Genomic DNA, 23,520 nt, shown 5'->3' with positions numbered 1-23,520 from the left:
TTAAAGCCAGATAAGGGGCATCCCTTGTCCTCTGTGTTAAATTTTTGATTGTACGTTCCTCGGTGCAGGGACTTGTTCTCTTTTCCACTGCCAAAAACCATGCACCCTAAGGGAAATGCCACAAAGCCTCTTCACAATCCTTTCAGAGATGAATGAAACGACAAAAGAAAATTGTAGCATGTCTGCACCAATCAGAAACGGTCTTATTAACTGTAAAGAAAACTGTTGATTTCCATCTCCTTCATATCAGTTCAATTCCTGTTGCTCAATAAAAAAAGGGAGAGGAAAAAATACCTTCAAAAACAAGTTAGAAAAGACACGTACAGGGAGTTATATCCACCAGACCTGCTACCTTAGGTATAAGGAGACTCTTCTTTTCTGCAATAGAAAAGCTTCCTTGATGGAGGTATTTCTGTAACTAAAATTAAGTCATCTAAAATTAAAAACAGCCTCTGCCTCTGAAATGTCTTTTGATCTTTTGCACCCTTTTGCAGAGTACCTCAAGAATTGCCAAAATGTGGTGTATGCTTTTCGTAGAGGGCAAAAGCGTTCACAAAAAGCGCCCTCCCAATTTCAACTCAACTCTGGAGATCCCACACTAATAACTCCCACATTAGCAAACGTGTCACACCAGAGGGTGGGAGATTAGTATAAACTGGGCCTGAGCCCCATGCAAGCAACACAGCCTCAGTGTCTTGGTGCCATTACTCTTGTCCTCTAAGCAAGTCATGTAACTTACAGAAGTGGGGAAAACTCTATTGAAGCCTCTTTTATTCTGACATGATGATTGAAAAGTACCAAGCTGTGCTTAAGGGATTGACTGCTGAGATGTGTCTGGTGGTACTAGAAAAGGAGCCCCCACTGGTCTTGGCCTGCTTGTTAGGCCGCAGCCTGGCTCCTCTGACAAGCTTTTCTGCGGAATTTCAATGAACCCTAATTGCCCATCAGGAGTATGTGACAGGAAAAGTCATATGGCCTGATTTGCATCTACTTTCCCCTATGACATTCTTAATGACCCCTGCTCCTTTAAAGAGCGAGCTGGCAGTGGCAATTCTGACAACGGTGTCTTGACAACTTCCTTGGAACTCCTTTGCTATCGGCAGAAGAGTCTGGGCTTTTCAGTCTCAAGGATTAATGGCAATAGCAAAGGGGTGCCACTGGAGGCCAGACTCTGTAATCTGTGTCATTGCCCTTATTACTAGCTCATTTTGTACTTTAAAAAATTATTCGCTCCCCATTGGAAAGAGAAAGAGAGAATCATCAGGGAAGGGCTGCTTTTCAGGAACAGATATACTCCCAGCTTTGCAGAAAATAAATTCCGCCCCTGCTTTCCAAGGACACAGAGAGAATCCCTGCACTGGCTTGAGTGGCTCAGAGTCCCCAATTAGTGGCAACTTAACTGATCTGAATATCTAGGTTCTTCGGGGGACCCTGCTGTGAGGGTTCAGAAAATAGAGAAGGATTTCATTAAATTATTAGAAATCTATTTGGAGAGGCAGAGAGCAGACAAAAGCGGGTGGACAAAAGGAAACTGTTGTTAATAGGAATGGGGCATGAGGAAATGTTGGTGAGAGGAGTAATGTGGGAAGAAGATAACATGAATCATCAAAACAATAAATTTGAGTGGGACCAGGGAAGGGTTAGTGGGCCAGACACAGCTACTACTGCTCTACTGTTTGTGGATGACACAAATATTATATTTCCTCCCACATGTATGAGTGCTAGAAATATATGTTTTTGAATTTGTAAGATTTGTCTCAAATATATGTGCGTGTGTGAGAGAGAGAATGAGAATGAGAGAGGCTGTCAGTCTGACAGATTTGGATAGTTCGCATGTGCTGATGTGCCTCTGAATTTTCTCAAAAGATCATGAAATCTTATCAAGCTTTTTATTACGTGCCCGCAATCATGTGGGGGAAGCAACATGTTAGCCAGAAGCAGACATGAACATGGACATAAGACTAGAGCGATTCATCCTATGATGGCAACCCGTTATGTTGATATTAATGTGAAATTCATTGCAATCATGTATACTGATGTACAAAGTCCACTTCTAGGTTGGTTGTTTTATGATGGTTTTAATTTTTGTGAACCGCCCAGAGAGCTTCGGCTATTGGGCGGTATAAAAATGTAATAAATAAATAAATAAATAAATAAATAAATATAGTTTAAGCAGTATTTGCTACATACCACTGCAGGCACGCATGAATCCAAGGATGGGTGCAAGCAAACCTAATGTGACCATGTGGAGGAAAACCAGATTAGAGCCACCATGAATGGCGGATGGCTTCTCCATGCTGGATTGGTAATATTTAGGATGAAATTCCCTTATTGTGCAACAGTTTGCCGGGAGAGATTCCTCAACTTAACAGTCTTCCAGAATTTAAGAAAGCGATAAAGACTGATCTCTTCCGGCAGGCCTACCCAGTTGAATTTTAAGATGCCTTTTAATAATGTGCTGCTTTTAATAATGTGTTGGTTTTAAATGTTTTAATCAATTATATGTATTTTATGGTGTTTGATCCAGAGGGAGAGGCAGGTAACAAATAAATATATTATTATTGTTGTTGTTGTTGTTGTTGTTGTTGTTGTTATTATTATTATTATTATTATTGAATTAAATAAAGTGTTGTCAAATGTCCTCATTCTCGTGCGTATGTGGACTTGTATATGTGTATATGATGAACTCAGAAATGCTGGGATCTTTTGCAGAGGTATGGAGTGCAAATGGTAAACTCTGCACTGTGCTAGACCAAAGTAGGGGAATTAGACACTGACAAAGATTAATAGTGAACAATACAAAGTTAACTGGGTGAATAACCTGGACCAATCATGAACAGGGTTGTTGTGAAGATAAAATGGTGGTGGTGGTGGTGGAGAACCATGTGTGCCACCTTGAGCTCCTTGGAGAAAAGTGAATTATAAATGCAATAAATAAATAAATGCTTCATTGTTGGACCACGATTCCCATGTTTGCTTTAGATCAGCCAGTATAAAGGTACTCTTATGGGTTTCTTAACTACAGTGGTGGTTTGCATACTGCAGGAGGGCAACTGTTCTTAATTTAATTAGGGTAGAGGACGTACAGGTCAAGAGCTTTAATTACAATGAAGGCAGGTAGCTTAGCATTCTACTGTTGGGATCTTCTTGCTCCTACCTCCCATGAGATCTTTGTCTATGTGGTCTTTCCCAGAAAAAAAAAGATATATTAGACAAGGTGCTAGGGTGATGTCAACACAAATACAGCATCCAAGCTAGACGTGTACGAAAGCCCACACAGCTGAGCTTCCCAGGAACAAGTGTGTGTGTGTGTGTGTGTGTGTGTGTGTGTGTGTGTATATATATATATATATATATATATATATATATATATATAATTACTATCTATCCATCTGTTTAAATTTCATCTTTTCCCCATGAGGCAAAGGAAGATTGGTGAAACCAACACTGCATGCTTTGGCCCATTTGCTTCGGAGGCTGGCAGCAGGAAGGGGCTTTATGCTCTTTGCTCTTGTACAGCTGCCCACTGGCTGGCCAGGTTATGCCAGCTTTGCTGCCAAATGCACCATTAGACATGTATTTTATTTCAATTTCTTACATCATTGAAAACCTCAGATTAAGTGATGAGGGTAAGGCCTGTTCCTCCCCCCACCCACCCACCCCAAGTACTCCCTGATTGTGGTTTCAAATTCTTTTCTTCTCATATTCAGAACATTTAAAGTAACTGGCTGATCTCAATGATCAGCTGATTGGTGAAATGCCTTAGCCATTTGAGAGAATGTATCCTAGCTAAAACAATCCACTACTTGTGCTGATTTAACATTTTGATGTACATGAGCTGTCACAAAAGCAAAGCAAGCTACCTTTTCAGTAATGTTCCTGTCAGTATTAGCTAAAATTCAATTTTTTGTTGTTGGTTCAACCAGTAAGTAATGCCTCAAAGGAGATATTCCCCCAAATTGTGCCTTACCTCCTTGTAAATAGCACAGCTCAACAAGTAATGAGAAGTATCTCCAACTATGCCCTTCCGCACAAATACAGTGCTTCAGATCATATATAATATTTCTAAAATGATTGTCAGAAACAGCCAGAGGCAACTGGGGAGATTGCAGCAGGACCAAAGCTCTCCTAACTGAAACATGCAGCTCGGTCCTATGAATGCTTACTCAGAAGAAGTAAGCCCCACGTTCTCAGGTCATGGGGATGTTCCCCAGACAAATGTGCATAAGCCTCAGCCCTAGCAAGATCCGTTAAAAAACTTCCATAATTGTGTGGGTATATTATTTAATGATATCCTTTGAAAGCTTAGGCATGTCAGACTGCATTAAGACCTCTCTCAGGCTGTATTCCTATGTACACTTACGTGGAGTAAGCTCCCATGGACTCAGTGAGACCTACTTCTGAGTAAACATGCTTTGAATTACACTGTCATTCTGATTTTAAATAATATATACTTTATATTGTATTTCGCGTGCTGATTGCCGTTGTTTTTATTTTTGTGTACTGTTTTTATTCTTTTATCATATAATCCTCCCAGAGAACTTGTGTGTGTATGTGTGTACACATATACACACATATAAACCTAGAATATAGAGTGCTTTCCCACTGGCAGTTGTATTGAAGCCCTCCTCCCCTGAGGCTTTCATTAGGCTTTTAAAATATTGACATTTGTTCTCAATTCCTTCCCAGATCCTTGCAGGGTGGTAATTGACGCTACCTGTCAGTATTCTAAACTCACCTCTTCTTCAGTTTGGAGCCCCCAGGTTTGCTTCAACTGGGCATGCTCAGAATTCCAGATGTGTTCATTTCAATAAACTGAGGACTGGGCTGTGTCAATTACTTGCCCTGAAAGGAGAACATTTGGCCTTTTGTGGACCGTGGGTGTAAGTATTGATCCAATGTTTATCGTTCTTCCACTTCCACAGAGTGTGGAGCTTCGTTTAAGCCCTGAACCAAATCACTTTCCAGTCTTAAAATACTGCATGGCGATTCTGACCTTCTCAGAAGAAGTCTGCATTTCAGCTACTTGGTTTTTAAAAGGGGTTCTGGAATGTGGTTTGGAAGCAATTAATTCAACCTGTGTATCATTTTGTGGCTGTAAAAGCTGAAATTAGGATACATAGCACTCTTCTTGCTTACGGACTCCTTTACTGACACTCTTTGGCTTGCATGTCACTATTTTTCTTTGTTATTGGCATTAGAGGGTGCTGTGGAGGCTGAATAAAAGCCGAGACGAAAGAAAAATGTCTTTCCGGTGGGGTAATGGAGGGAGTGGTGTTGCATGGCATAATTGCTAGAACTTGGGAAGATTTCTGGAGTTCTGCAGCATGAACCTTAGTAAGCAAGGGACAGATTCCACTTAATTGCTCTCCCAAGGCAGATTTACTCCTTAATTAGAAGATATTTTAAAGTCCCTTTCCTTTTCTCCCTCTGATCAAAATGCCCTGTGGTGTGAAACAGAAGGGCATCATCATCTTCTGTTGTTTCAGTGTCTTCACTGGTATGTATACAATGTTCATTTGCAGCACATCCTCACTGTAAGCTGCACAATAGTGTAGCGCTTCTAATTTGTTCTGCAAGGGTAATCCCATACTGTCAACACTGTTAGTGTATGTGTACTATTTGCGACACAGCTATCTATTCCCCAGTTGTGTATGTTCTCAGGCACAGTGACTCCTTTTCCACTATTACCACATTCCTAAGAAATAAAATGTTTACAGGGGTGGGAAGCAGGAGAACTGAATGTGAGGTTGGAGCTGTGATTGGCATTGCTACAACAACAGTTGCTTGGTTGTCATTGCTACCAAAACAGTTACTTGATACAAAGGAAGGGTAGGGAACCTGTGGCCCTCCAGATATTGTTGGACACATCTCCCAGCAGGGCCAATGGCCTGGGATTATGGGAGCTGTAGTCCAGCAACATCTGAAAGGTCACGGGTTCCCCATCCTTGACATAATGGTGAATTTAACCCTGACTGTAAGAACAACAAAAGCTTCCACATACAGCCTTCCACAACCTGGTACCTCCTCTTCCTCATCATGGTCTCTGTGCATCACGTTTGCACCTGTGCAGAGCCTCGATCAGGAAAACATTGATAGCTGAGGAACGTTTTTTCTGGTGGGAACCCCTCTCCACTGCCCCACTGCGCATGCTTGCGGGGGTTCCCGCCTATCTTCTCAGTTCCTTTTCGACCGTGCTCAGACTGGATGCATTGGGAGCTTTTCCAGAATATTTTCCTTCTTACTAGAAGGAAAAGCTGAGGACTTACCTTTTTTCTCTCTCGTTCTTTCATTTTTCACTCCCATCTCACAATTCCCCCCCTTGCAACTCCCCCCTTCCTCTCCTCTTCCGCTGAGTGTTTTTTTTTTTTTAAATGTGCTAAGTGCGGGAGCAAGATCCCTCTCTGTGGACACTCTCTGTGTCTTCTCTGCTTAGGAGAATCTCATGTTGTGAAAGCCTGCTCCCACTGCATGAGCCTCTCGAAGCAAGCCCGTAGAAATCACTCTGACTGTTTAAAGGCAATCCTCTGGAAATGGGCTTTAGAAGTGGTGGATAAACCATCGGGGAAGGACACTGCCCTGACCACTATGTCGGCCTCTCACTCCCCAGTCTGTGCTGCTCTAACCATGGGACTCACAGACCCGCCGACTTCAAGCTGCCCCCTCTGTGATAGCAGCGAAAAAGATCTGCAAGAGAGAGATAAAGAGAAAGAGAGAGATCATAAATCTGGCTTGGAGGGTCATAAGAAGAAAAAGAATGCAGAAGTTCCTTCTAAACAAACCAAAATGCCTCTGTCCAGACCTTTATTAGAGCAGCAACCGAGGCAAAAATGTCGATGGACCCAGTACCAACTGGCCTGACACCAACACCAGTCTCCCTGATTTCAATAAGAGACCGGTCTCCTTCACTGCTCCCGGACCCGTCACTGCTTAGGCCAGCAACATTGTTCTCAGAGGGAGAAATTAGAGATTCACCTCTCCCAATGGGAGACCCCACATCTCAGAAAGAGTCACTAAGGGGACAATCTCCGATCAGCCATCACTCTTCTAGACAGGACAGAGAACTCCTGCAGTATAGTCAGGAACAACATAGATCATTTTCCCCCATAAGGGCATATGAGTCTGGCTTAAAGTGGTCTGCACAGAGAAGATTGGCATCATGAATGTCCAGATGATGCACTACACAGCGGATCTCGGTACCACCCTACGCAGCGATACCCACCGTCCACCATCTCTCACCTTCACAGGGGTGAGTCACCTCCACCTCCCAGTACCACCGAGGTCGATGTCACTCCAAGGGTCCAGTACATGGCCCAGGACTGTACCAAGTCATCCTCCCATGGATTGACCACTCCCTTGTCCTTCTCACCAGCCGTATGGAGACTTGTCACTGATGGATGACTACGTATTGAATTCATCATCTGAATTCTCAATACTGGTGTCTTTTCCTTCTCCAGATGACATGGTCACCACAACGGATAGAGCTTCGCCATCAGAAGACATGGTGCATTTCACTGAACAAATATTAAGAAAGGCACAATCACTGGGGATCGATACCAATCAACCAGCGGAAAAACTTTATGACCCTGTTTTTGATACTGTATATCTGGAAACATTGGCACTGGTAGTGATTCCTTTCCTACCAACTCTCCTACAACCGGCCAGACAGTCCTGGAAGTGCCCATTATCAATGATGCCAACATCTAAGCGTCTTGAAAGCCTATGCCGTATGCTGGATATGGATGCAACTTTTTTGTTCCTCCACCCTAAACCCAACTCTATCATAGTGGAATCAGCACAAGGATGATCTACTAAGATTCCTACTGCACCAACCGACAAGGAGGGCCGCAGATTGGATATGTTGGGATGCCAGATTTATTCATCTGCTGCTTTAAGCCTAAAAGTCTCAAATTACCAAGCTATGATGGCGAGATACGAACTATTCTTATGGAATAAAATGTCCTCTCTATATGATTACTTACCAGAGGACTAGAGAGAACTTGCTTGCCTTTTTCAAGACGAAGCTATGAAATTGTCCAGACAACAAATAAACACCTCTTGCCATCAAACCGATTGTGCATCCAAAGCCATGGTCGGCTCAATTCCACTAAGGCACACATGGTTACGTTTGGCAGGTCTGACACTTGAGACCAAATCCAGAATAGATCCCCTTTGATGGTGAGGGTTTATTCAACGCATCCACTGATGAGGCAATGGAAACGCTCCAGAAGGCCTGGACAATGGCAAAAAAGATGTGCATAACCCAGCCGATACATTATTTTTCTTCCAAACTGAGATGTAGGTACTGACACCAATCTTCATACTATAGACAGTCCCAAGATCGCCCTCTATACCAGCAACCCCAACAGCACCACCACCAAAGAAAATCAGCATCAACACCCCGTTTTTGTCAATACAGAAAATCTGATACTATGCCTAAGTGATGTCTTTGACTCGTGCCACCTGTTGAGATGGAAGCCATATTTGGGGAGCATTCTGGAAACCTTCCTATTGAATTGGACATCTATTACCATGGACTCCTGGGTCCTCAGCATCATAGCAGAGGGTTATAGAATAGAATTCAAAGCCCTCCCTCCTCTCGGTACTGTACAATTCACTCCACCATCAAAAGTACTTTGCGACAAAGCATTGGCATTGCTACAGAAGACAGCAATCCTATGAATTCAATCATCTCAGACAGATGGGTTCTTTCCCCATTATTTTACAATACTGAAGCACAATGGGGGACTCCGCCCAATTCTAGACCTCAGACAGCCCAACGCTTTTATCAGACATGGAAAATTCCAGATGGTTACACTATCTCTAGTGCTGTCGCTACTCACCAAGAACCTGTGGTTCACAACCATAGATCTCAAGGACACATATTTTCATATAGTGATCCATGAGGACCACAGAAAGTACCTCTGCTTCGCTATAGGCAAACAGAAGTTCCAATTCCGGATACTTACATTCTGTCTTGCGACCACCTCATAGGTGTTCACAAAATGCATTGCCACAGTTTGCGCATACCTTTGAACCTGAGGAGTCGAGTTGTATCCATAACTTGATGATTGGCTGATCGTAGCAATATTGAGGTAAAAAGCCATACACAATACTCTCATTGTTCGAGAACTCCTGGAATCTCTCAGTCTCTACGTCAACATCGAAAAGTCATCCCTTGCCCCATCTCAATGGGTACAGTTCATTGGCGTGATTCTGGATGCCATGAAGGGCATACCTCCACAAGCAGAGAGCCCTTACCCTAGTTCAATTGGCTACCCACCTGTTCCACAACAGGAGAACTTCTGCCTTCAGAATTCAATGTTTGCTGCGACTCATGGCATCATTTATTATTATTATTATTATTATTATTATTATTATTATTATTATTATTATTATTTATTTATTTATTTATATAGCACCATCAATGTACATGGTGCTGTACAGAGTAAAACAGTAAATAGCAAGATCCTGCTGCATAGGCTTACATTCTAATAAAATCATAGTAAAGCAATAAGGAGGGGAAGAGAATGCAAACAGGCACTGGGTAGGGTAAACAGGCACAGGGTAGGGTAAAACTAACAGTATAGAGTCCAAACAACATCAGGTTTTAAAAGCTTTATGAAAAAGAAAAGTTTTTAGCTGAGCTTTAAAAGCTGCGATTGAACTTGTGGATCTCAGATGTTCTGGAAGAGCGTTCCAGGTGTAAGGGGCAGCAGAAGAAAATGGACGAAGCCGAGCAAGGGAAGTGGAGGCCCTTGGGCAGGCGAGAAACATGGCATCAGAGGAACGAAGAGCACGAGCGGGGCAATAGTGTGAGATGAGAGAGGAGAGACAGGAAGGAGCTAGACCGTGAAAAGCTTTGAAGGTCAACAGAAGAAGTTTATATTGGATTCTGAAGTGAATTGGAAGCCAATGAAGAGAGTTCAGAAGTGGAGTAACATGATCAGAGCGGCGAGCCAAGAAGATGATCTTAGCGGCAGAGTGGTGGACCGAGACCAACGGACTGATGTGAGAAGAAGGAAGGCCAGTGAGAAGAAGGTTGCAGTAGTCCAACCGAGAAATAACCAGTGCATGAACAAGCGTCTTGGCAGAAGAGACAGACATTTCCCCTACTTCCGCAAGTTATAGCCAAACTCCATCAAGACCAATTGAATGTGATTCTAATTGCCCCCTGGTGGCCCAGACAACCTTGGTTCATGCCATTGTACAACCTAGTCTCGGGTCGGTTCATTCTGCTCCCACCGGTACCGAACCTGATACCACAAGAACAAGGATGGATTCACCATCCAGATTTGCACACACTCAAGCTGTCAGCTTAACAGATCTTGCGGCAATAGAACCCCACAATCTTCCTAAGACATACTACAAGCATCAAGATGACCATCTACCAGAAAGTCATATGGTTGCAAGGGGAGGAATCACATAACTTCAACCTAATCCACGGTCCTGTGTCCTACTTTTCCTACACTTGTTATTCAAGTTAGGACTAAAATATTCGTCCATCAGAGTCTACCTTGCAGCAATATTGGTCTTACATTCAACCATTCAGGGCTACTCATCCTACAGTGAAGAGGTTCCTTAGGGGCTTCAAGAACTTGGGTCCGCCAGTTTGTACCACTCTGCCTCAACGAAGTTTCTCCATGGTACTCACAGCCCTAATAAGCCATTGGAACCACTGGTTACAATTGACCTTAGAATGATGACGTTTAAGGTAGCTTTTCTCATTGCTATCACCTCAGCATGCCATGCCTCCAAGCAATGTGCACTTAGAACTTGTCTTTCACAAGGTCAAGGTCGTCCTACGTTCAGACATTGCCTTTCTTCTGAAAGTCATTTCACCGTTCCATGTAAATCAGGATATAGTCCTACCCAGTTTCTTTCCAACTCCGACCTCACCATTGGAAACCACCATGCACTCCTTAGATATACGCCGGGCCCTGGCATTCTATAAGTAGCAGACAGAGTCATTCAGACAGACTACCAGTCTCTTCATTTGCCACAGCGGACACCAGAAGGCCTTACCTGTTTCCCCCCAAAGGTTTTCCGCTTGGATTGTCCAGACCATCTGCCTTGCCTATGAGATATCAGGGAAGGACCTACCTAGCCCTATCAGAGCACATTCGACCTTTTCTGTATCAACGTCAATAGCCTTTTCAAGGGGGATACCCCTCCAGGACCTGTGCAAGGCGGCTACATGGTTGTTTCCATTGACTTCCATTTCCCATTATCGTCTGGATGTGTGAGCCAGACAGGACTGCCAATTCGGAAGGACTGTGCTGTCTGCCCTACTGCACTAATATCCATTAACAACAGCTACCCACCACCAGCAAGTGCACTTAGCCCATATGTGTGATGCACAGAGACCATGATGGATTTAATTTTTGTGAACCGCCCAGAGAGCTCCGGCTATTGGGCGGTATAGAAATGTAATAAATAAATAAATAAAATAAATAAATAAATGGAGAAATACAGTTTGCTTACCTGTAACTGTAGTTCTCCGAGTGGTCATCTGTGCATTCACACCACCCACCCACCGTCCCCACTTCAGTGTCGTTTTGTCCTTTCAAAATCCTGATAATGAACTGTAGCTTTACTCTACTCTTCTTACTCTACTCTACTGAGGCTTCGGCACGGTCTTAAGGAACTGAGGAGGAAGGCGGGAACCCCCTCGAGCATGTGCAGTGGGACGGTGGGGAGAGGTTTCTGCCAGAAAGAATGTTCCTCAGCTATCGAAGTTTTCCCAATCAATGCTCTGCACAGGCGCAAATGTCCATAGGTGTGAATGCACAGGTGACCACTAGGAGAACTACAGTTATAGGTAAGCAACCTGCATATCTTCCCCAGCCTGAGGATGATGGGAACTGTAGACCAACACATCAAGGGGGCTTCCACACACAGTCTTCGGGGCACCCCGAAAGTGCTTCAGGGCGCCCCGAAACTCCTAGTGTAGCTACCTGGTCAGAAGAGACGGAGGAAGAGGCGGCGGCGGCGAAAAGCTCTCCAACCCGGGTGGCTCTTTTGCCGGCAGCAGGAGGAGGCCGGCGGGGAGTTGGGCTCGGCGGCAAGGAAGCTGCCGAGCCCTGGGAACTTTTCGCCGCTGCCGCTGCCTCTTCCTCCGTTCATTTTTGTGAACCACCCAGAGAGCTTCGGCTATTGGGCAGTATAAAAATGTAATAAATAAATAAATAAATAAATAAATAAATAAATACATACATACCTTATTATAGTGATGCCCACTTGTCAGGCTCAACGGCCCAAGCACTGAAGCCCAAGAAGTAGACATCACAAAGAAAATGCCTCCCAAAGCTGTAGAAAAACATTTGTATTTTTATATACTTTACCTTATGCTGATGCCAAAACTGTAATTATTAATCATATATGTATATATTCTGAGTCAAGCCAGGCAGGAATGGGACGTTTCTTATTTTATCTGCAAATGCTGTTCTTTTAAAATGCAAATGCTCACTGTTAGTCTTTCGGTGCCATAAAATTTGTGTTGCTTTTTCTGCCTGCAACAGACTAAGGCAACTATCCTTCTGGAATTAGCAATTGCCAAGCTGAAAACTTTCTTCTTTCCTCCTTCATGGAAGCTGGACGCTAAACGTTCTAACAGCGTTGGTCCCCATCATTTTTTTTCATTTAGCAGTTGGGATATTCTTGAACATTCCAAGCCATCACATCAGACTAGACAATTGGTATCAGAGCGTTCCCCGCCATGAGTGCAATACAACATATATATTGCAGATGGGAGCAGAGGCTGATAGTAGCTTGCCTAAGGCCATCTAGTGAGTTTGTGGCCAATGCAAAGTATGAAGTGGAAACTTCTTCCCTTGCACCTCAGATCCCTTTTATATGTATTTGGGATGACAGGGTTGCTGTCAGCTCTGCAGCTGTTCCCAGTGCTTGGGCTTCATGGTTTATTTACCGAACATGCAAGTGATGGATAGCCCAAGGGGCTTCGATCTCTTTGCAGCTACACCAGCCTTTGGTGAGCGTACTGTACCCAAACTGCTATCTGCAGAGTAATGGGGAAGAGTACAAGAAAGATGGGCATGAACAAGTGAGTGGAATTCATATTATAGAGAAAGCCATGACATCTTTTGCCTGGGTGCTGTAGGGGCAACAGGATTAAATATGAGCTATGCTAAAAAATGAAGGGGAAACTGATTCACTTTTCATGTTCCTGCCAAAGCAAAGCCTCTCTCTTTAACTTTCCCTCTTGATTTGGCGACAACATTTACAAGACCCTTTCCTTAGGAAAGCAAAGTGGATGTAGCAGCTCCAGGCAGGCGATTGGCGGCAAAGGCCCCTCGGCTGTCTGTTTCTTCCTTCCACCCCAATACCTGCCTTTCCCTTACCCAGCCATCATTTCCCACCCAGTGAACTCTGCAAACATTTTAATTTCATGCCCGGTTGTCATTGCTGGTTTGTAAAACATCTGAATTATATTAGCGCAGTTTAAAACTGTGGCAGGCTGAGGAGCTGCCACCTCCAGTGATTGCTTATTGCAGATGGTTAAGTGACAAATCTCACTTCTGATGTCTTAACTGGAGAACTAATGGGGACTAAAGAAAACGTCAAAACAATCAGTACACAGGTATCTGCTAGTTCAAGCTCAGTAGGTAATGCAGAGGAGGGTAGATATAAGTGGCTAGGAACATGCCGAGGGCTTCCAAACTTGGGGTGAGCAACTTCAGCTGGTGCCTGACATGAGATATGCGGAAAGTACTGGTCTGTTGACCTGTGAAGTTGCTTGCAGAACCATCTGTCTCCCTGGGATGTGCTGAAAAAGAATGAGTTCCCATCACAGATAAATTTAATTCTGGATATAATGGTGGTGGTTAGAAAATGTTAGACTCTGGGTATAATTGTCTTATGGGGTGGGGGGGATGTTTAAATGGTAATGTGTATTACTTCACTTACTTTAAAATGTAGCAAGCCCCCTGCTGTTTTGGGGGCTCTCCTGTTCATTCTGTTGATGGGGTCCTGGACATTTGCCCCAAAGTCCTGCCCTGTAGATTGAGTAGGAACTAAAATGATTTAGAAATGGTTGAATGGGTGGAATCAGTTCGGGGTGAGACCGGCAGGTAAAGGAAGCCAAAGAGTATCAGATTACTTTTAGTTTTGGGGCGGATCCGCACGTCGGCCCCAGAGCGCATTTATGCGACTCTAGGGCACCCCAGAAACGATAGTCTGTACTTGCCTGTAAAAAGAAACTAGGAAGAGACGGAGCCACTGCTGCCCAGCTCTCCCCGGCCCGCTCCTCGACCGGGATGGAGAGCTCGGCGGAAGAAGGTTGGGTGGACAGCGGAAGAAGCTCTCTACCCCCGCCTTCTTCAAAAACAGCTCTCCGAGCCGGCCGGGGAGAGCTGGGTGGCGTCGTCGTCTCCGTCTCTTCCTAGTTTCTTTTTACAGGCAAGTACAGACTATCGTTTCTGGGGTGCCCTAGAGTCGCATAAATGCGCTCTGGGGCCGACGTGCGGATATAGTTTGGTAGCAGCACACCCCCAAGTAAAGTTTGTTCCTTCTAATTCAGTCTCTGTAGTCCACTTTATAATCTTGCAAATGCTGCATGGTTTGTCAGCACCCCTGGAGTCAGGAGAAAGGCCAAGACTTTGAAAGAATCTTGAGCCAGGGCCCCGAGAATGACCTTGGACCACATGATTCTGCATGGTTAGTGAAACTAACAATGAAAATGCACATTATGACTCAATCATGGAGTATGTATCCCAGCAACACTTGAATATGTCAAGGTTAGGCATGGAGAAAGTCACACGTGTCTTGATCAAGCTCTGCTCACCAGACTCCCACCTATTGCTCAACACTGGCGGGCATGCAGGGCAAGCTGCCAGACAGTCCGCAGGCAACTGGCAAAAGCTTGTGAATTTTTTTAAAAACCATGGGTGGGAGTATTTATAGAAAGCACAATTTGTGCAAAATTACAAGTTTAAAGGACCATTTATGCCTACATTTTTGCACTAATTATGCTATTTACAGCCACGATTTGGTGCAAATTCTGATTTCTATCAATATTCCCACCCATGATTTTGTGCAAATGTAGATTTGTGCAAATCTATGTTTGCACAAAAGAAGTTAGGAAAATGCAAGCTTGCTTGTCTCGGCGTGACCGGAGTTGAGTCAGTTTAGGTATCCATGAGTTTGGGGGGGGGGGGGGGCGTTGAGCTGCCAAAAACTGTCCAAGCTCCACCCCCAAAATGGATTTCTCCAACATCCCTAGTCAAGGTTCTCTGAATTCTACCTCAAAGCTTGTTCTGATGTGTGTCTATATCAGATTGCGAGCTTCGGTTCCCCCCGTCTTTTCTCATGGAAATTAGCAAGCAGAATTTACTTCCCTGTTGACCTGTGAATAGCAGGCAGCATGAAGCCTTGGGATTGTCCAGGCCTTATTAGAAAACCAGGATTCTAGGCCTGTCCTGCCCTGTCCTGATCAGAGGCCTACTGCCTGCTAATCTCAGGGGCCAAGGTTGCACAATGCCTACACTAGAAGTGAGCATTTAAAGGTGACTCAATATGCCATGTCTTGGCCTCAGACTTTAATGTTCCCAGTTAACCCACTGGGGTCCCTGAGAGTATCAAACCATTTGTTTGCAAGCAAAATAGATGGACGTGGCAACCATAGGGATATTGATCCCACATTCAGTTGTATTTTGCAGGAAAGCCTTGGGAGTTGTGAATATGGGTGCCATTCATAACACAATTTATATGGTTGCATTTTGCACTTGAGAATCGATTCAAATGTTAAAATGTATTAAATATCCTTGAGAAAAGAATTTATCTTCTTATTCTCTTTCTTCTCTAGCTAATTGCTTGCACATTTGTAGCAGCTAGAGGAGAAACCTCTGAGATGCAATGGGCCTGTTATAATATTTAAACTTCTGAATCTTTTTTAAGAAAATGTTGCTAAAACTGAGAAATTAGGCCAGTTGGGTTACATAAAGTTTTGTAATAAAGCATCAGAAGCAATTGTGCTTCTGAAATGCCTGTGTTTAATTAGTTTAGAGAAATGATGGTCCCAGAAGAAAGAGAGGGTATCAGGCTCATAAGAGAAAATACCAAAAAATCTAGGAAGATTAGTTATGATGTCTTATAAAGAGAGCTTTTTGTTTTAAAGGAAACCTACAAGATTACTAATAAAAGCTCAAAAGGATGATTGTACAACATGATCTACATATGGTAGATTTAGATCTATTGGTAGATCTTTGGGAGTCTTGCAGGTTTCTGACTCTCAGTTGACATTAGCAGCAACAAAATGACTACCCCACCTCAGCCCACACACAACTGCACTGTTGAAATGAACAACATTTGGGTAACCAGGAGTGACTTTTTGTATGGACTATGGCTACCCCTTGCATTTCATGGCTGTTTGGCACCATAGTTTCCAAGTTTTCTCTTTCTGTGACTCTATGTTTGTTTGTTTGTTTGTGTGTGTGTTATCTGCTGAGGATATGACTTCACGTATCTGATGTAGTAGGCTCTCTCATGCATCAGAACTTATGCAATAATAAATGTAGAGTCAAACAAGACTCTTAGTTGGTATTGCTGAAACATACAGAGGGTGGATCCAACACTGGTTATCTGCTAGTGCAAAGGAAAGCATGAGCACAAGGATGGAAAACCTCTGGCCATCCAGGTGTTTTGGCCTCCAATTCCCATAATCTCTAGAGCTGATGGGAGTTGTATGCCAAAACATCTGGAGACACAGGTTTTCCATCCCTGCACTAGTGGAAGGGATTTTGCCTTCCACCCTTCAGCCTCCCCCCTTAAAACTGCTTTAGGGAGTTTGGGATCCTCCAGAGCAGATTTGGGGCTGGAGAAAGGAACAGAGGAAGAAGAAATCCTATTGTGCCAGTGGAAATTATTTATTTATTTATTTATTTATTTGATCCAACTCTAAGACAGCTACTCTTTGAAATTCTTTTGTCAGCTAAATCTTATACATGTCTACTCAGAAATAATGCCAGCTGGTTTCTGTCGGCTTACTCTCAAGAAGGTGTACACAGAAATGCAGTCTTCATCTTGCCCTGTAAATGAAAACAAACAAACAAGCAAACAAAAACAAATTAGCTACTTTTTTCCTCAGTCCAGTGAAAAGTTTGCTGGATCTTTAAAGTTTGCATATGTTTTCCAGTAGAAACTGATCCAAAGGATGGTATTGTTTTTACTTAGCTGTATCTTAGATTTGAATAGTCAAACCAAATTAATTGCTTGCCTGTATCTTCCTCCAAATCCCATCTTCCCTTCAATCCCATTACGCTTTTAACCAGAGTGTTTACAGCAGTGCCTCTCAGAAGTCAGTGAAATTACAGTTCCAGTCCTAGTTTCCAGGTATCAAGCCATTACCATAATCAGGAGATTAAATATGATGAGCTTTATACTGTTTACCTGTGCTTATTATCTGTAATTTTGTCTTCCTCTGGACCCAAAGGTTCTTTCAGCAAGGTTCATTTGGGAATACTTGATAAGAAAGTTTTGTTTTGCAAGAAGCTCTCACAGTTCCAGCAGTCTTGGCTTTGACAAGATCCAATCATACGTTGTTTTCAAGGAGACAGGACTTATATGACTGGTAGAAAACCCATGGTGTTGTTTGACTGGTCCCTGTGTTCCCATAGAGATGGGGAATGAATTGATTAGGTTTGCATTTCACAGACCCAACCTACTTGCTCACTGGGGCTGTCTATATGTGCTCAAAGCCTCGCAGTGGCTGCAAATCAGCACTGCGTCAGTTATATGACACAGCCACAGATTTGCAGCCATCGCGGGGCTTTTCTGTGAAGCTGCGCGGTAAAAAAGTCGGGGACTTACTCTGACGTTTGTGGTGGAAGTGAGGTCACCCCAGCTCTTCCACTGTCTGACCTCACTCTGTGGTTGATTCAGGGAGTGTTCTGGAAGGATGACGTCCAGTGATTGGTTGCCGGAAGCTAGGAAGAGGGTGAGGGGTGGCGGCTTGCACCAGGATGACTGCTGGAAACCCCACGCTCCCTCCTTGGCATGAGGATTACCCACAGGAGCAAAATAGCAGGGTTTAGGGGGAACGTGGCACCAACTTGGTGCCATGAAGACAGCCCCTGGGTCTCTGCCTGTGAAGCAAGCAAGCAACTGCCTCCAGTGGTGGTTTCTTTGCCCCAGGGTTTCTGTCTGTCTCCATGTGGAAAGAAGAATGTTCAGCACGTACGTTTTATACATGAGCATATTGTTACAAATACACTCTTGAGTGTTTTGTCCTTCAAATGAAACTGGCACACATATTGTGTGTATATACCCATACATACAGATGTCCTATAGCTGTGAAGGAGGAGCAAATTGTGTATTTAATAAGCTAATACCTAAAGCCATAGATTGGGGGTGGGGTGGGGTGGGGATAGCAATATAATCAAAGAAATTAATGGACCTGGGCAGTAGCCTTTTCCTCTATTAGGCAGGCGGATTGTGGAAATGAAAGAACGCCTATTGATTGATTTCAATATGGTCCATTACATAGATCATCTAGATATTGACATATTAATAGTGCCATTCCATTAAATAGAGAAACTCTTGAATTCCCCAGAGGCTTCTGTAATTAGGAGCCACATGCTACAGGTGGCATTCAGCAGCATAATGAGTGAAGACAATATAATTGCTCTGACGTCCTCCATGCTTGCAAGGAGAGGTGTTTCACTGAGGTGGTGAGCTATGTTGGCCCTGCCCCAGAATAAAAGATTTACAAAAAACAGCCCTTATTGAGATCTTTGCTCAGTCTATTTCTACCAAACGTATAAAAACAGCACAATACCAGCCTAATCTGTGAAGGACTGATGCTATATTGATCAACCTTTCACAAACTCATATTTTCTTCACAGAATGCTCCCCTTGGATCAACAAGCATACACTTCATACTCAAATATTCCATGCCCTTATTCTGGATTAATTAATCTGGAGTAACAGCCATGGAATGAAATGGCGTGGTTGGAAATCTCAGCAGAAGCACTCCAGAATGTAATTATTTTTTTTGCAGGGTCCCATTTATTCTTTCTAATACTGATTCAGGTCTTCCTGTCTTGTGTTTATGAAATCAAAACTGCACCCTCCCACACATGAGGGTGGTATCAACAGACTCCAGCTAATCTAGGTTTGCAGATGCTCAGAAAATCTTTAGTGAAGAAACAACACTACATGTTGGGGATGGGGTGGTGAGGGGAGAACTCCAAAACAGCTTCATAAAAATTCAATGGCATGGAGACTGGGGGGGGGGGACCCTGACAACTGGGTGGGAGGGAGGATAGAATGCAGTGGTTGGGATAGGAAGAATGAGGAAGAGACACATAGATATACAAGGGCAGAAAGAACCATCACATTATCTGGATAGGTAATTTCCTGTTTCCTGTTTTTAAATGCTCCCAGAGACAAAAGCAAGAGCTATAGACATCAATGGACAAATTAAAACTAAGCTTGAATTGAGCACGTGTGTGTCTACCCCATCCTCCAAAATGAAGGTGGGAAAATGCAAAAACAGGCCAATGAGCGCTGAGCATGCCCAATGGCCACAGAACGCTGGCTGACTTTTTTGAGTGTGCAGGGGGTGGGGCGGACAGGGAGGAAAACAGGGGGAGGGGAAATTGTATGGAATGCAACACTCCACACTACAACAATGTTGTTGCAGGGCCTCATTTGTGAAACTTCTGTCAGTGATAGATCTGTGATGGCTCATTACGCATTCCAGTCATTGTTTGGTGTTACAGATACCAAGTTCTGAACATGCATGTGTGAAAACAGCCTCCCTTGTCTATAATTACAAAAGGGGTATTGAAAAGAATTTAACCTACATTAAGTAATCTTCGGTTTCCACCCAAACAAATATTCTATCCATTTCTGGTTTGTGATGTCTGGCAAGCATAGATAAGACAGCTAAATTTGGTTTTGGCCCCTTCTTGCATTTTCCTGGAAGTATGTTGCTAACCACAGTTTCTGCAGAGAAAGTGCAATGATATATTTTATTTATTTATTTATTTATTACATTTTTATACCGCCCAATAGCCGAAGCTCTCTGGGCGGTTCACAAAAATTAAAACCATCATAAAACAACCAACAAGTTAAAAACACAAATACAAAATACAATATAATACAATATATTTCATCTGGACTAATTAATTAGTGTTCAAAATGTTGTATTCAGGCTTTAGAATTACCCATGATTTTTCTTTTCACTGTCTGCTAGAGAATATAATAATAATAATAATAATAATAATAATAATAATAATAATAATATTTTAATAAAGCTAAACCAGATCATTTGAAGTATTTGCATAGGGCTTGGGTCCAACACGCCTTATGTAGAACCCTTGTTTTCCCTTATGTTCCATTAAGATCTGAAAATACTTGATTGCATTATTCTGTAGATATGCTTAATGGTTTGCCCTGTAGAATTCATTTCCTCTAGAAACATCAAAGTTAGAGCCTGTAATCTTGCAGGAAGCGCTGTGTGAGTGCCCTGTTTGGGCTGATTTTGGGCTGGGGTTTAACTGATTTGGGGTTGGAGTGGGTTTTTTTAATGAAATACTTTTCTAATTGGGCATGTTCACTTGCTAAATTATTGTGCTCTGAAGGGATTTTACCTGGCTGAGGTCTAGGGATAGGGCAAATTAGGGGCTGTCAGAAGCCAGGCCTGTACCTACCATGCTTCTTAAGGTCTGGTCAATTTCTATTTTCTCTAAGGCCCAATTTCTGTTATAGCAGCTAAACTAGGTGGAAACATAGTAAATTCCAGCCAATTTGCATGTATGTATGCATGTTTACATCCATATTAGCATCATTCAGTACCTTTGACTATGGTATCTTTTTGGACTGGTTGCTTGAGATGGGGATTGTGAGAAATGTGATCCAACGTTGGGCTGTTTTAGGGTTGCAGATTGGCATATCAAGCATCCAAACAATCCACTCTTATTGGGTTTTTATTTATTTATTTATTGCATTTCTATACCGCCCAATAGCTGAAGCTCTCTGGGCAGCTCGCAAGTAATGACAAGCTATGGCACGTCCTCACTGCAGCTCGAATTTTCAAAATGGCGGTGGCCACCACAGCATAAAGTTTTGCAGGGAATTTCACCCATGGTGGCTTTTCATTACATGCGAACCAAGCCTGTAATAAATTAATTATTTTGTGTATTAGTGTCTCTCACAACACAGCTAAAGTTTCTGCTCCACCCCCACTGCAACCTTGTTAGCTAATTGTTGCCCCATTGCTTTTAAGGACTAAAAATGTATTTAAAGGAATTTCCCTGGTTTCTGCCAGATTAGCCTGCAGATATAGTAATTGGTATCCCTCCTGTAGCCATTACATTAATTTGTGCAGGAGATTAAACCCTATTAGCATAAACTTCCATGATTGTCCTTCACTTGACCTGTCTCTGTGATACTGATTGGTTCCAGTCTCTGGGGCATGTGGACACCCTTTGCGCATAGTGAATTCTTTCCACTGGAGATTCATAGTTGCTGTAATGAGATGCTCCCCCTTCATTCAATAGACATGTGAAGAGGGCCTGCATGTCCAAAGGAACAGGTGGAGTGTGCTACTGGCCTCACTCCCCAAAGTACTCCCTGGCCCTCCCACTCAATTTCTATGGATGTCTGAGCCAGGGAAGCCTACAGGTATGATAGTGATAAGCAAACTACAGCTGAATAGGACTGCAAGGGAAAGAAGTTGTGGTGACTGTGGTAAGGGTGTAGGTGAGTAGGAAGGGGTGAGGGTTCCAAGCCCTATAGCCACACCCCAAGGAGAGTCCAAAAACTCAGGTCTGGTCCACTTCTGGGCAACCATCTGTCAGGTATGCTTTACGGTGGATTCCTGCATTGAGCAGGGGGTTGGACTCAATGGCCTTATAGGCCCCTTCCAACTCTACTATTCTATGATTCTATGAACTCAGGCAGATGTATTGATCTGTATCAACAGTTGTCAGGGCTTTTGTAAGAACAAGCCACCCCAAAGTGGCTTGGTCTTATAACCCTGCCCCCTCAGAGCAATATATTGTTGCTGGGAAAATCCATCCTCCCCACACCTTCCTGTGAAGGAGCAGGGGCTAGCAGAAGGGACAGGGGGTGGCAGATGATGTAATATTTTCTGCTAATCAACAAGACCCAGGCCTTTGCCTTGAAAACCCTGTTCCACTATATCACGTCTAACTGGTTCTTGTCTATAGCCAAACTTTACAGCCATATTTCCACACATGTCCTTTACATTTGCTTGCCATTTTCCTAGTCTAAAAGTTGGATATTGCTAAGGCCTGTAGACATATATTTTTAAGTTCCATTCCTTGGATGATATTCAAAAGTGAACAATGGTTTGTGGTCCTTATTCCAATTTTCAGTTATTTGTATTGCAAATCTGGAGAGCTGAGAGCCATGGACTAACCAAGGCCACCAATTGAGTTCAGGTGAGCTGGGTCTTGAACCCAAACCTCTAGAGTCCATGCTCATTGGATCAGATTTAGGACCTTGAATTCTTGCTCAGCAGCCGAGAAAATTGTTCAGCAATTGCCAAGAATCCGAAGATAATGTGCATGTGTCCAACAAGGAAGATGAATATCTGTAGTTGTTTTGTAGTACTTCTAGAAAGTTAATATAATGTGCATGATATAAAGAACATCACTCTGAGAATTGCTTGGTTCCTGGAAATGTGCTTCGATGGAAGACCTATTCTGAGATTTGATTGTAGCTTTCAATGTGGGCTGATGTGCCTCTTATTCATCTTTTACCGCTGCACTTTGAGAACAAAGAATCTCGAGGTGGTGAAATTAACAGGGGTTGTTTCGGAATTGATCAAAGGTAATAGCGTTTTACACAATCTCATGTACTCCCTGCAAGAGCTATTGCTCATGTCAATTACTTAATGATTCCTAATTTGATGTTTCCCAATTACACTTGTAACTTATGCTATTCACAGAAGTACTAAAGGTAATAGAATCCTGGGTTCCTACTGTTGAATCTTGAGCTCCTGGTGTTGGCCAATCAAAGCTTTATCTTACAGACCTTTCTATCTGTGTAGGCTTTAAAAAGAATGCCGTCAGGTTACACTATATTTATCTATAGCAGCCTTCCCCATCCTGGTGCCTTCCAGAATGTTGGATACAACTCCCATCATTTCCAGGAATGATGAAAGTTGTAGTCCAACACATCTGGAGGGCATCAGATTAGGGAACAATGATGTATTAAAAAAATTAGTTTGTGTGATGGGAGAGCCTCGTGTGCAGAGCGGTAGAGCAGCAGTTTCTGCAGCTGAAACTCTCCCCACGGCCTGAGTTCGATCCCAGCAGAAGCTGGTTTCAGGCAGCCGGCTCGGGTCGACTCAGCCTTTCATCCTCCCGAGGTTGGTAAAATGAGTACCCAGTTAGCTGGGGGAAAGGTAATGACGGCCGGGGAAGGCAACAGCAAGCCACCCCGCTATAAGGCCTGCCAAGAAAACGTCAGCGAAAGCTGGCATCCCTCCAAGAGTCAGTAATGACTCAGTGTTTGCATGAGAGGTTCCTT

The sequence above is a fragment of the Elgaria multicarinata genome, chromosome 4 (genome assembly GCF_023053635.1).
Source record: "Elgaria multicarinata webbii isolate HBS135686 ecotype San Diego chromosome 4, rElgMul1.1.pri, whole genome shotgun sequence".
NCBI lineage: Eukaryota > Metazoa > Chordata > Lepidosauria > Squamata > Anguidae > Elgaria > Elgaria multicarinata.
This window is presented reverse-complemented; position numbering follows the sequence as displayed.